Below are 14,275 nucleotides of genomic sequence, written 5' to 3'. Positions count from 1 at the left end.
GAGTCGAGGAGTAGTAAGAGAGATGATGCAACCACTATTTTGCCATTTTTGAAGTGCAAGCTTGACAATATCTTGTATTTCTTCTACACATTGCTGTGGTGATTTTATTTTCAAATCATTCGTCAGGGAATGAAACACTACTAGATTTGGAATTATATCCGATATCTCCAAAATAGCTTGTTTAGTTTCTTCTAAATTGAAAGCAGTAACCTTATTGGTTGTAAATGATGGCGATAGCTTCTCTGCATTGATACGTTTGGTATTGGATGTACCAATTAAAATAATTGTTGGTTTGTTATCAATGTCAAGTTTAGATTTGTCAGTATATTTCGTGTCTGCATTAACAAGATGAAAATCTTCAAATCGAGAAATCATTTGGGAGCGGAGAGAGATATTTTCTTCTTGTAATTTCTCCAAGTGTTGAGTATGTCGTTTTAGAGTATCAGTTAGTTTGTCAATTTCTTCATTTTTGGTTTGTAGGCTTACCGATAGAAAGTCGATCTCAGAGTTTGAAGTAGTTAATACCTTTTTCATTTCTGCTCTAGTCTCCTCCAGTATTTGATTGTGACATTTCATCTGATCTTCATGTTGAGCTTTAATTAACATAATATTGCTTTGCTCGTGTTTTAATTTAACTTCCAAAGTCTGTTTTTCTGTTTGTACGGTTTTATATTTTAATTGTAATGTTGATATCTCATTGTCGTCTTTTCTACCTTTTCCCAAGACTAGAACATCATCATTGCATTGTTTAACAGCAGTTAATACTTTGCTGAAGTTTTCATTGTGACTGTGTTCTATTTTAGCCAGCGTGTCAACTAAATTTAATTCAAGCCTTTGAAAATCATCTTTTTGAGGTTGATCTTCTTGTACTAGTACTGATTTTAACCCAGTCTGGGAGTCAGGTAATACACAAGTGACCTTGTCAACAGGGCATAATTCATTAATGTGTGTATTGTTATTGTCATCATGACATCCGTGTGAAATACATGTATTAGTAGGACTGGTTTGTGATATGTTTGTAAGAACTTTATCAAGAATATCTTTCAGAATTGGAAAATGAATATCCACAAACTCATAATAATGACTGCCTTGTACTCTTATTGTTCCTGTTGTGACAAAAAATGTAATATTAAATTGAAGTTCCCCCTTTTTTAATACTTCAATCATCACAGAATTTCCACTGTTGTTTCGGTTTTCCCATGTTTTGGGTTCGTCATACCATTCAATATCATAATCAGGTTCCTTTCCAAGATTGTCATAATAGTAAATATCTAGTGTTTTTATCCATGGTTGGATTCTGTCAAGGTTTGTGTAGAATGTGATGATTTTAGCATGTTCATCATACAAGTTTGGGTCAATTTGCTCGAAAAGGCTTAATTTTGCTTTACCAGTCCTCTTGTTAAGCTTTGATGGGAGAGATGAAAGAGGATAGTCATTAATGGTTTTGTCCATCGATAGGTCAATTTTCAATTTGCCTAAATCTACCATGATGACCGGCTTGTAGTCAACACGTGTTTATATAGTTATATGTGCACACACGTAAATCAGCGTAAATAAATGTTTGTAAATATAATTGATCGATCGGAAGTTATCTTAGTGTTTCTTCCTCTCTGATATAAATATTTGGTGTATTTTAAATGATGGAAACTGTTAAAAAACCCAGGATTCTCAGAATATTTTACCAGTGAATTTTTCCACCAACCGCCATTAATCAGGGGCGATAAGGTATATTTGTATAAATAACCTTTGAAAAAGAATTTAAGTCACAGTAAAATTAACCATGCCAGACAGATGATGTACACCCTACAAACTGACATTCCATACACAAAATTTAGTGATTTATACTGTCTGTGGAATAGACTTAACATTCTTAACATCCAAACCATGAAAATTAAACATTGCCCAATGAAACATGAAATGAGGTCATGGTCAGATGTAAAGCCTGCCAATCAAACTTGTACACCTTATGAATATATATCCAATAATATGCCAAAAATAGTGATCCTATACATGTCATGCATGTACATGTAGTTTATACTGTAGCATCTGAGAAACATTTGGAAATAGATCAAACAACAAAAACTAAGCATTGTTCAATGAACCATGATATTTTCATTGAGGTCAAAGTCCGATGTAAGTCTTGCAATTAAGACATTTTTTCACCGCACTCATTTCATACACCAAATATATATAATTGACCTACTTTTCCTACTGCTTGTAGTATTTAACATGTGTGAGAAACAAACTTGACAAATTACATGTAACTGAAGTAACCTTAATCACTGATCCATGAAATGAAGTCAGGATCAGGCCAACCTTGCCTGACAGACAATGAGACATACAATGTAAACCTTTCAAGATACCTACATGTATATATATAAATGGGTTTACCTAAAATTAATCCATGTTATACATGTAAGACTTAGAGTGTATTCCACTGTGACTGTTCAAACAGTAATATTTTTTTCCAAACAGTTACATGTTCATGTAGCTTGATGTAGCAATGTGTAGTGTACCATGCAAACTAGGTTACGTGCAAGGGACAAGTCACTAACAGAAATGTCATAACATAAGGAAGTACCCAGGCCTTTCAGCTTCTAAAATTTATCTGGTGAAGCTCAAATACAAAACGGTACGTTGTAGTCAGATTGTAATACCAATTTCTTGCATGCATGTACTTCAACTTTTGTTGCAGGTGGAATAATAAAATTATACTTTAAAGTACATGCATGGTTTATTTGTTTCAAATACTTGGCCACTAATCATGCTAATTAAGATATTTATTTAATTCAAATTCAGACTTTAATAATTTAAGTACAGCAAGCAGTCATTTGACACTAAACAATTGACACAGACTGCACGAGACCCTCATAGTTGGTTAAGATCTTTTTACACACCCTGGACACGCTGGTGGTAGTTAACAATTGCAATGCCAACATAAACTTCAGATGTGATATACATGTACTGTTTTGTAAATTTCACTGAAGCTAGAAATTCACATTATCCATATTCATGATATTGTTATTATAATAAATCCACTAATTAAAAGTATTCATGAATTCAGATATGATGCACTATTATTAGTAGTATTCACTGAAACTATGAATTTTCATTATTCCAAATTGCTATTTCAAATGAATAATTATCCTGGGTATTCATGGAACTCAGAAACAATGTACATGTATGATTGCAGTATTAATATGCACTACAACTATGGAATTTTGTTATTCCAAATTCACAATTGATCATGATTGATGATAATCCCAGGTATTTAGTCCTCCAGTAATGTGGTCCTCCTTTAATACAATATATTAAGTTTCCTATTTGTACAAGGCACAATTTTCTTCTTGTTCAATTTAATCAGAACATCACATCCTCATCATTGAATAATGCTGCAAGCCCTATTCTTTATTTCAAAAACAATAGATAACTAGTATAAAATAATGAATTAATCCATTGTTTCACAATTTGCAGCTATGAGAGCGACTCAGTGACGTCTACATTTCCTATGCATCAAAGTGCACATGTTTCCTATGCATCAAAGTGCACATGTACTAGCAGGCATCATATTCTAAGTGGGAATCATGGTCAAACCAATACATATTCAGTATGATTCTACAAAATAAAATATACATTAAGACTCAAGTACAGTAAATGTTTAACTAATAATAAATATATATAATACTACATGTACATGTATATACATTGTGCAATAATAAGAAAGTTAATTACAATAACTGTATTTACCTAAAACTATGGCACTCATTGACTGAAAAATTCTAGCACTAATACAATTCTATTTTCAAGTCACTATTAACAAGAAAAATAAATCTGTTAAGGGGGTCTAAATTCTTTATAGTGTTGTCTTTTTTTCCTGCATTAATGATTTTTTAAGTGTGATTGTGTACTTTTATTGAAGGGTTACTGTCTTATTGAGGCTCACACCATACTTTAATTCATCAATTCTTTAAAACACAACAGGTTATTTCTTTTGTTCATTTTAATTATGTTTATAATTTAATATGAAATATATTGATACTACAAACATGACAAAGAAAAGTTTAAGGAATGAAAAAATAAAATAAATAAACAACTTTGCACTGTTACTATATACATGCACTAGATAATATTGACTTTACCTTTGTCCAGTGCATACACTGTATAATGAATAAACCTTTGTGATGTAAATATATTGTTCCAAGACTTAACCATCCCAGTTAATGTTTTAAATCCTTGAGTTTAATATTTTTTACATCTTTTGTGTTACCCTGAATACTTTTTACTTATTCATTTCTTATTACAGCTTGCATTAAATAATGCTTTGCAGCTCAGACAACACTTTTTGTTTATTTAATTTAGTCATTTAGTGATTTACCCAATTTTATTTTAATAAATCAATATTCAAATTACTTTTAAAATTTGAATTTTATACCCAAAATAATAGTATATCCTGCTGTTTCATATTATTTAAAATTATAATTTGTTTTGAAAAAGTTATCAAAATTTTAATCATGATAATTTGTGAAGATTATCATAAAATTATATCATTATACCAATGACAGATTAAATATCATCCCCAGGGCAATAAACTATTGTGTCTTAATTTGTATATTAGCTACATCATGTATATAATAATTTCTTATTAATACCTATCAGATATCCAGTGTTAACATCCTGATTATTACCTATTTTAATGTCACATTTGCATGGTCATATTCAGTAAATACAAATATCTTATTTGTTTATTTTTTTTTAAATATGTTGAGCTTCATAAAATACTTTAAAAAGGTTTATACCATGTTAACATAAAAAAAATGCATACAGACATGACAGCTAGATTGTTTTGTTATGTTTTCCTGACATATTGAATTTTAACATAAAATAATTATCATGATTATGTAGAAAATGCAAAAAATCAGCAATCGTTTGTGAATGCACATAATCAAAGGAGGTGTGGGATATATCAATGATGCATCAACCCAACAGTTAGGCAACAATAAAGTAACCAAAACACAATTGAATGCGTGTCAAAAAGTATGACTCATGATTAGAAGGTCCTTAATAATTGTGGGAATAATAAAAAGACCATTGAATGTTACTACTTGTAAGTTACATTACATGTATTGCACAAATGAATTTTTAAAAACAATGCTAACAGGGCACAATTTATATATAAAAATTTCACATGAAAATATATAGTTTAGGTTCAAAGTATTAACAAATTATAGTGATTTAATATAAATTCTATGTTAAATCTAAAAAGAAGAAAATTATGATGCTAGCTTTGCTCTTTTAATATTTGCTTTTTAAACAATGCAGTACATGATAAAACAATTACTAATTGAATTAGCACAATTTGTTTAATCAACAGTGTTTAAATGGCAACTGTTTATGACTCTGTGCCTTGTTTCAGGAACATTAATTTAATAATATTGTTTTATTTTGATGATTAATGCTATTTTAAACCATTTCTGAAATACCTATTCACTTTCAATGCCTGCTATCATGTATTATCAAAAATATATATTAATGTTTTGTTGTCCATGATTTGAGAATTATTTAAAATCTAAATGAAAGTGGACACTTGCTAAATAAGTCACTATTTAATCTTAAAGTTAATAGTTTTCATAACATTTTATGATCAAATCATATGTTTTTGTACTATGCATGTTTTTTTTATGGAAATTGTGACATCACAATGCATTCCTTATTGAACGAAAACTATCAGCTGATAAAGCAAAATCAGGGAAATACTAGTAATCCAGCATAAGCATGATAAGAAACACATTTTTATGGATACGTACATGTAAAGATCGGTTGGTTGTTTGTTATAAAATGTCCAGTGACAAGTATTTCATGCAAATTTATGACCCGAGTTAGCAATACTTTAACATTCAATATGTACGATACATGATGTATAGGTCAGTGGCACATCCAGAACTTTTCATAAGGGACAGGGTTGCTGACTGCCCTTAGGGGCACAGATCCAGTCATGCTTGAGTGATTCCCTATATAATCAACCAAACTTTTCCCACAAAAAAGGGGAAGATATAGAGTAACCTTTTCTGTATTCCACTCAGGGTGATGTATGCAAAATAATTAAGGTAATAAATGGCATACTGTTCACACATGATAATAGGGGGAGGGGAACGGTGTCCTTTATGACTTTCAATGATTTATTATGATGCTCAACTTTAACATTGAAGCTCAAAGCCTATATTTTCCCTGGAATATGCAACTTTGCACGAGTGTGTTAATATAGAACATTGATTCATAGCTATAGCCTATCGGAGTATCTAAATACATAGATTCCGTAGGATCAGTGGCGGATCCAGACATTTTAAAAAGGGGGGGGGTCCAGCGTATTCATTAAGAACCGATTGCCGATTGAAATAGTCGTTTATAATCAAATATCCATCGGTTGTTTTTCTGATGTCAAAAAAATATAAATCGTACTTTTAGTTTTAGATCGTCGGTCACTATCTAGCACAATCTAGATAGATATATAACGGCATTTCTGATTGGTTAATAAAATTGGATTTCCGGTAAAATAGATGCTGGTTGTTGAGTTCGCTGCAAAGTACTATCAGATTTTGTACTGAAACCAGGAAAAGTATGCATTAATAGTAATAACGAGATTTTGTAACCAGTCATTAAAGAAAAAGTGAAGCAGAGTCAGAAAAATGAAAAGGATTTCGGATTTTTTTCAAACGACAACGAAGCGAAAAAAAGGTGTGTTCTATGACATTTGCATTCAAATTATAATTGAGACACCCTCCTTGGTAATGTTCATGCAGTGCATGATCGTCGCCTTACCAAGAAATGAAAAAAAGAGCAATGTCCTGTCTCGTAAAAGCAGACATCACATTATTTTCATTATGTTATTTTCATTATGTTATTTTCATTTTCTTGTTTTTAAGTCAGTGATAGAGCCTCTTAAAAGCAGACTCTTTATCTGTTTATTTTTACAATAAATCTTATGTATACCTGTCCCATGGCCTTTCTTTAAGTTTTGAAATAAAAGAAAAAAATTGTGTTAGTTGTCTGCATGTCATTGTATAGCCTCATATATCATAAATACTAGGAGCACTACCTGACACCAAGAGATATACGGTGTAAAGGAGGATATACTATTATCACACACAATAGGTCTTACTTAACATCCCCAAACATGACACAATGAATGCTATTAAAAAAAATGAAAAAGAAAACACACACACTCATGCTCTGACTCAACTGATCCAAGTAATAATAATAAAGAATGAATGTCTTGCATTTTGCATTCAAGGATGTACTTTGGCCAGGTTCTGGAATTTCTGTCAGATGTTTGATCTCTGTTTTTTTCTCCCTATGATACAGGGTTAAATATTTTGACCCATGACCATGATGACCCCATTTTTCCTTTCTTAATTATAACACTTCAATTAATAACTCACAAAAAATTATTTGAATACCAAGATTTTAAATTCTAGATTATTGTAATTTCAAAAGTGCATCTTTTTTGCCTTAAACAGTCCATTGAATTCATCATTTGATTTATTGAGATAAGTATTTGAAATTATTAATACTGAAAAATGTTTTCTATGGGTTAGAACTATTTGAATAATTGCATGTCTACAGTTAAATTAAAAATATTTTCAACTAATAAAATCAAATTTAAATCTTTTCCTGAATGATCACCATGTCTTACAGAGTCATGCCTTCATCATTTTCCTCAAAAATTTGCAAACAGCTTCAATAACTTGTTAGCTGAAAGTCTTGATGATATTATTTGATCAACTTTATATGAAAATATGACCATCTTGCTGCTCATTTACCTTATCATCATTAAAAAAATGGTGTTTGCAAAGAACAAAATTAGAGTTCAGGAGCCCCCCAGAGTGCAGGATTTTGCACCATTTTAAAAAAAAATTCTGGGGGCCTTGAGCGGCCCCCAGACCCCTCGCCGTGAAGGGCAACGAGCAAGCTCGTCGCACCGAACGGCTACGCCGTCCGCCAGTGTTGCCTGCTACTTTTATTATTTAGCCTCCTACTTTAAATCTTATTGACAACCCTGGGGGTCCAACCCAGGACAAAATAGTGGGGGTCCAAATATATGTCCCCATTCAAATGCATTGAGCGGCCAAAAAAAAGGAATGGGTTCGAACCCTCTCCCCCCCCTTTTGATCCGCCAATGGGAACAAATTGTAAGGTCTGTAAGTAGGTATGGCAAACAAATGGGAGATAACTCCAAATTACCCTGAATAATTATTCCCAGATGTGTGTAAAAATAAAATCTTTGGGTGACCTCCGATTACGGCCTTCTATTAACTTGTTAAGTCTTAGAAGGTTTTGATTGCTTTTGATAGATATTATATGAATATACATGATTTTGTATATTATAATTTTCGGGAATACGATGAAATATTTGAGGTACAAACAAGGGTTTGAAAGTTACATTAGTTTCCAAAAAATACAAGGGAACTTTATACAGCCATAAAATGTATTTTTTTATTAAGTTTAATATATAAATTAAATAATTAGGTCCAATAAATAAATCTAGATAGCTGTGTTCATATCAAAATTAATTTTTATAGATAACCCTCATTTTTGTTTCTACAGAGTTATTTCCCTTGCATGGACAACTTTTGGTTTAGTTTTGATTAGAAATCAGCGTTGATAGTCTTTTTTGGCATTATACAGCCAGTTTATTGCGATTTAAAGATAGTTCAAACACTTGCTATTGCACACGAGATAGTAAGGATACTGAATAATGTGGTTTAACAACAATCAATATGTGTTTTCAACATGTTCAACTAAAAACATGCATAGGAATCCATGCAGTAGCCGCAGTTAACTTCGAATGCTATTCACATTCAATGCATTTTGAACTTCAGTCCTGAATGAGATTGGTTTACAGATTTCACTGTATAAATATTGTAACTGATATACAAATATGAATTTACTTTACTTTTATACATTTAAAGTATTTACAGTGATCTGACATAATTATTTTGTTTGAAATTTCTCGAATAAAAATAATGTTATATTATTTTCATTGTTTTTCAGTGCAACAGGTATTTTAGTCCTGTAGAATAATTGTTATAAGCTTGTTGTTTATTTTTATTTATAAGCATTTACTATACATGCTATATAAGAATAAGAATATTTCATTAAATAAAATGTTAATGAAAAGGGAACATTCTAAAACTATCATGACTATACAAAGACAGATGACATATTTCAAAACAATTCTTGTCTCTCGTGGTACAACTGATTCATTGTGATTTTTATAGTTCATTCTGATGTTGTACTGTGACAGGTCAGGGGAAGGATTGGGCGCCCGCTAACATGTTTAACCTCACCACATTCTGTATGTATGTGCCTGTCCAAAATCAGGAGCCTGTAATTCAGTGGTTGTTGTTTGTTGATGTGTTAAATATTTGTTTTTTGTTCATTTTTTGTACATAAATTAGGCTGTTAGTTTTCTCATTTAAATTGTTTTACATTTGTCATTTCGGGGCCTTTTATAGTGAAATATGCGGTACGGGCTTTGCTCGTTGTTGAAGGCCATACGGTGACCTAGAGTTATTAATTTCTGTGTCATTTGGTCTCTTGTGGAGAGTTGTCTCATTGGCAATCATACCACATCTTCTTTTTTATACAGACACACAAACATATACATTTGTATATAAAGAGTAATATTCATATTTATATTTTGTTTCTTTACATTCGAATGTTTATAAAGTTTTACTTTACATTTTCAATATACCAACTGATGCTCTGAAAAAAGGATATATAAAGGTACCGTCATGTTATGTGACTTTGGACGATAGAATTTCATGAGAGTGGTTGACATTTTCATGCTTTATGCTTCTATTTTGACCAAAAAACTGAATATGGAGGATTGAAATTGACTAACAAGATGTAAAGGAAGCAATATAAACAAAACTATAACCCAAATGATTAAAAAAAATATATTTTATTATTTTTTAATGAGAGGAAACAGTTTTTGCAGAATAGTAAAAAATTTCCATTTTGAAAATTTGCTATTTCTTCGTTGTTATTATGTGTATTGATAAAAGTGAAACTGTTTTGAAAATGTCTTCACAATGCCTTTAAAATAAGGTAAAGTTTTCTTAGATCAGTTGATTTAAAAAAAATCACTTTCCGTACCTACTGTAAGCCGACAAATGTGCACATTTTCCCTTCAAAATTATGAATCCATGATTATTCGATAGACATGCTATACAATATTGATAATTTCTACTCACCGATTGTAATTTCCAGCTAAGATTATTGAACATGTGGTCTAACATCTGTAGTTACCTGTGTAAAAATATAGTTTGCCGACCTGAGGTCCAAGGTTTTTTGCCGACAAAAAATTAAAGAGGGTAAATCGTTTACGGTGAAGAATTGTTTTCCGTTTTTAATGAAACTTGACAGATTTTGCTAATTATTTTTTTAATCATCGGAAATGTCCTTCTTGGTGAAATTCGAATTAAAACTGTTTTATTATGCTGTACAATATTGGTAACTGAGTCATAATCTTTAAATTTATTTCAAGTACACCCTTGTACATTTTTCTATTGCGCAGAATTTATCAAAACTTTTTTAAGTATAAATTTGAATGCATTCATTGTCATCTTCTTATTCTTCTGCAATAATATTAAAACTCTATTTTAAACGAAAGCTGCTGGTTTTTAAAACCAGTTATGAACGAAAATGTTATAAAACAGATATTATAAAATAAAAAGTAAGGATATCAGAAGGATTATTTAAAGTCAAACGCACATGACTGTCAAAAATGAACGGACAATGCTACGGCAATAAATAGAAAACGACAAAAGACAAACAACGATCGCAAAATAAATGAATAAACAGCAAAACAAGTTTACAATCGCACAATAGACGATAATAGTATAAGTAAAGACTATTTCACAACAAAATCAAATCTTGAGAGCCGGGTGAGACGTGATTTTTTTACACTGATGGCCGACTACCGTTACGCTAAAATATTTGTATTAAAACATTTACCGACTGTATCAACCTATGAAGTGTTTGTTTTAAACATTTAACGACTGTGTCAACCTTTTATAAGTTGTTATAAACATTTAATGACTGTGCCAACCCTTAGAAAGTTGTAACAAACATTTAACGACTGTCCCAACTCTAAAAACGTTGTGACAAACATTTTTTGACTGCATCAACGTCTGAATAGTTGACACAAACAAATTTTAACTGTCTCAACTATGAAAAGGTTGGGACGGACATTATGCAACTGCCACAACTATTAGAAAGACTGTAATAAATAGATTTTGACTGTGACAACACCGTAAACCACTGCAACAGTTCTGAAATGACTGATGGTAGCATTTTTTGACTTTCACAACCCGTAGAAAAGTTGGGACAGACATAAATAAACTGTTGCAACGAAATATGACAGATTTGACAGTCATTACTGGTCTTTTACAGACTAAAACAGTCGTACAATGACTGTTACTGGTATGGACAGTTGTTTTTTCGTCCAGTAGTGCAAATTCGAGTTACAAACTTAAACTGTGCGAATCAAATCAGCTATAAGATGAAAACAAAGGAACAACAGGCTACTGAATTGCAACACAAAAAATGAACAACAGGCAACTGAAATGCAACAAAAACAAATGCCAATATACCTGGAAACGATCTATTTGATAACAACTGCTATATTTCTGACTTGATGCAGGACTTCAAAACAAGATTTTGTATTTTTTTAAATAATATTTGTATTGAGTGGATACATGAATCATTAAAACTTTCAAAGCTTTGGTGAGAACCTTGTCCATGCTTTTCCTTTTATTTTAATTGCTCTTTTGAAATGTTTTACGTTGCCCATTGCCATTTTAATTCCTATTTTCCTCCCACCAGTTTTTCATTTATATTTTAAGTGTATTTCAAATCAAACCATTCTGACAAGGAACAGAGGCATATGAAGGGGTCGTGGAGGGTTTGGCTGAGGCCGAAAAGTTAGTCTGTCGCCTGATAACTGCAACTGGAATTCCAATGGGAAATATTTTATTTCTATAAATAACAGATGACACCAAGCGCAACTAAAATTTAAATATGAGAGAATTATCGCCCCTGTAATGGATGCGCCCATGATATTTTTATAAGAGTTAGTTTTTGAGGTATTTATACTGTTGAGAGGGGCAGAGGCACTATGTATGTGTTAGATATGTTTATGTGCAGTTAATGCAGTGCGTGTAAAAACAATATAGTATAAAAAACGACATAATTTACGATTTACAATGATATTCCAAATCGCTACGATGTCAATGTTACATGTACATTATCATGACTATTGAAAGTGTTTTTGTTATTTACGCTTGACTTTCGTGAACACTTGATATGAATTTTATATAGTATTCACATAACTTTGAGAAACGACCCATATATCTACGACTATATACTCAGGTGTCATACATAGATGAACAATATACATGTAGCAGCAACTGTTTACATGTAGTTTCAAGTGTGTGAAAATATTTGAAAGTAAGCAGACTAATACAGCAACTCTTCTTATAATTTCAAGAATATTCAAATTACATATAAATATTAATATGGCATCAGGTGAATTTAAAGAGTTCAAAAGCCTCATAATGGGAGTTGATAAAAAAGTAAGTGACTTTTCACAGCAACTTCAAAAAGTTGAACATAATTTAACAGGTATGATCAATGAAGTGAAAACTGACGTGCATGTATTGAAAACAAAATACGATGAATCACAATTAGAAATAACTTTAAGACGAGACTTCACAGAGTTGGAACAGGGTGTTGCAGGTATGGATCTGCAAATACAAGCAATTGAAGGTGAAAAATTACAAAAAAAAATAAAATTTAAATATGAGAAATCACAAACTAAAATGAACTTTTTAGATGTGTCGATATTCAAAGGCCCAAGATAAGAGAAACAGGAATCTTCGAGCTCACGGCATTCCGGAAAAAGAACTGAAAATTATTTAGAGATGTACTTATGCCTTCCATCATCTACTTAGAGGCATAATTAAAGGAGATATACGAATGATCCAATAGATTTGCAATCTCAATATGCGTAATTTTCTGAACGCCTTATTAAAAGGGGTACTACACAAGAAGCAACAGAGAAATCTAAAGACTAAGCAACACGAACCAAACCAAAAACTGGAGATGAACTCAAGTGCTCCGGAAGGATGAGCAGATCCTGTCCCACATGTGGCAACCGTGGTGTTGCTCATGTTATTAAAAACCCGGTAAACAGTCTTATTCAGTAGGTCACATTCATGAAATGGGAAGGGGTTTGGAGTTACGACATAAAGAACATATGCGATATCCGATATGATCTGTGAAACGGTTATTCCATAACAGGTACTAAATTCGTTAAAATGTCACTTAAAGAGTAAAAAAAAAAGGAGCAACCCAACTAACAAATAAACAAAAAAATATATATTTTAAATGCGTCACGTTTCGATACGGTTTACGTAATACTGTATTGAATATCTGGTTATCCGAGACTTCCTTGTCTACCTTAGGTACCAATCAAAACATAGTAAATTCTCCATTATTTGCAAGTGAGTTGACATTTAAGTTAAAAACGATTTTTAAATACTATATTGTTTATGATAATATATTAACTTGATTGTTGAATGTATTATTATTATTATTATAAAAATTATTATTATTATTATTATTAATATTATTATTATTATTATTATTATTATTATTATTATTATTATTATTATTATTATTATTATTATTATTATTATTATTATTATTATTATTATTATTATTATTATTATTATTATTATTATTATTATTATTATTATTATTATTATTATTATTATTATTATATAGTTGATATTTCTTCCACAAAATCAGATAAAGGCTTCTGTTTTCATTTTATTTTATTTGAAAGGACTTTCTGTCTAATGGACGGAACGTCAAGTAAAAATAAATAGCAGCCTTTTACTAATTGTGCAGCTGAGAATATTGACATATGTGATGGCTCACAAGAAAGACTAATACGACTTCAAATTCTTTACTTGATAAACACACCACCGGAGAGGGTGAAAAACTGAAAAATACAAAATAATCTTACTAACAATTAGCATTACAAAAATTTAGCATAACAGTACACAATAAAGTATCAATACTAAAAACACAATATTTGGTTTTCAATCATCTTTTTTCTTTTTGTTAAATGAAATGTTCAATATTCAACTTGTGTTATACAATGATTGTCATACTAGTCAAAGAAAATTCAAAGAATCAAACAATTCAG

At 31.0% G+C, this 14,275-nt stretch overlaps 1 long non-coding RNA gene across 1 annotated transcript; it reads right to left on the bottom strand.

The window, feature by feature from the left end:
- Positions 1–2,767: 2,767 nt before the first annotated feature.
- LOC139529695 (uncharacterized) lies at positions 2,768–11,509 on the bottom strand. The gene is made up of 2 exons (XR_011665872.1): positions 10,254–11,509; positions 2,768–3,615 (listed from the first exon to the last, which is right to left on the bottom strand). It is a non-coding gene; the product is annotated as an uncharacterized lncRNA (long non-coding RNA).
- Between the last annotated feature and the right edge of the window lie 2,766 nt (positions 11,510–14,275).

This window comes from Mytilus edulis, chromosome 7 (assembly GCF_963676685.1).
Source record: "Mytilus edulis chromosome 7, xbMytEdul2.2, whole genome shotgun sequence".
Lineage (NCBI taxonomy): Eukaryota > Metazoa > Mollusca > Bivalvia > Mytilida > Mytilidae > Mytilus > Mytilus edulis.
This window is presented reverse-complemented; position numbering and strand designations above follow the sequence as displayed.